Source organism: Sinocyclocheilus grahami, unplaced genomic scaffold (genome assembly GCF_001515645.1).
Source record: "Sinocyclocheilus grahami isolate Dianchi unplaced genomic scaffold, SAMN03320097.WGS_v1.1 scaffold1728.1, whole genome shotgun sequence".
Lineage (NCBI taxonomy): Eukaryota > Metazoa > Chordata > Actinopteri > Cypriniformes > Cyprinidae > Sinocyclocheilus > Sinocyclocheilus grahami.
The window spans coordinates 9,197-10,805 of NW_015506907.1; positions in this window are offsets into that span (position 1 = coordinate 9,197).

Consider the following 1,609-nt stretch of genomic DNA (forward strand, 5'->3'; position numbering starts at 1 on the left):
AGAACCAGAAAATCTGAGCATATCACACCAGTCCTCAGGTCCTTACACTGGCTTCCAGTTACATTTAGGATTGATTTTAAAGTACTTTTACTCATTTATAAATCACTCAATGGCCTAGGACTGAAATACGTTGCAGATATGCTCACTGAATATAAACAGACCACTCAGATCATTAGGATCGAGTCAGTTAGAAATACCAAGGGTTCACACAAAATAAGGGGAGTCCGCTATTAGCTATTATGCCGCCCGCAGTTGGAACCAGCTTCCAGAAGAGATCAAATGTGCTAAAACATTAGTCACATTTAAATGCAGACTCAAAACTCATCTGTTTAGCTGTGCATTTATTGAATGAGCACTGTGCAATGTCCAAACTGATTGCACTATATTTTATGTATAATCATTTTCTGTTCTTAACTGTTTAAAATTAATTTTAAACCTTTTAAATACATTTTTAAATCATTTTCAAAGTTTTAAATTCCTTGTTTTATTGTTGTGATTATATTTTTTATTATTATTATTTTCTTTTCTTTTATGTAAAGCACTTTTAATTACCATTGTGTATGAAATGTGCTATATAAATAAACTTGCCTTGCCTTGCAGATATTTTGTTTTTGATAAATTCACGGCATTAATCTAGTAGTTAACATTATAAGATACTGTCAGGGTATTAAGTAAATTTTAAAACAGTTGTATGTTAATTATTGATATATTAATGTAACCGTCTATGACTGAACCAAGCCGAGTCATTGCCAGAAATGGCCCGTACTCTACAGCCAGATGCGGGCGAGTTACGGTGGACTGGAAATTGGCCCAGTGCTTTGCAGCCGTAACAAAAACACATGCGCCAGAGCGAGCTGCAGGCCACACTTGGCCCGGATCATACTTGCCGATGCCGAGTCTGAGCCGCAGGCGCCATGGGGCAGCCGAGCTCGGACCGATTACTACATGCTATCTGGGAAGTGTCAATCATTTTGACGATAGTGGTCCTGACAGAAATGAAATGTATAGCGTTAGTTCTGGCAGGTCACGTGAGTCAGGCTTGCATTGGCTGATTCTCTGCTGATTCATATCTACCTATAGGAATATGACGCCTATCACGTCATTCCTATATAAGGTCTATTCAGAATTATTCTGCAGCTTTATCGCTTGCTCAGGAGCAAATCACCCTCCTCCATCCCCAACTCCTCCTTTTGCCACAGTCAGGACTTGGCTTCTGATATTTCTCGTTGAATCAGACTTTACTTTATCTTGAATAATGTGTCACACTTTATCTTGAATAATGTGGGGGGCCGAGAGCCGTGGGAACGGAGCGAGGTCGGTGGAGTAAATGCTAATGCTCGACACCTGCACCACTCACCGGTCTCGAGTCCCACGGAGGAGCTCCGGAAGGATAAAAGGAGAAGTGACGACAGTGCTGGACGAGAGAGGACCAAGCCTGGATTTTATTTTGTGTTTTGTGTGCAGCAGTCGTCCGCGAGGGGCTGCCGCTTTACTTTCATTTTGTGTTTATTTATTTTATTAAAGTTTTGTTTAAGTGTTCGCCGGTTCCCGCCTCCTTCTTCCCGAACTACGAACGTTGTTAAATTGGTGCCGAAACCCGGGAGTAAGG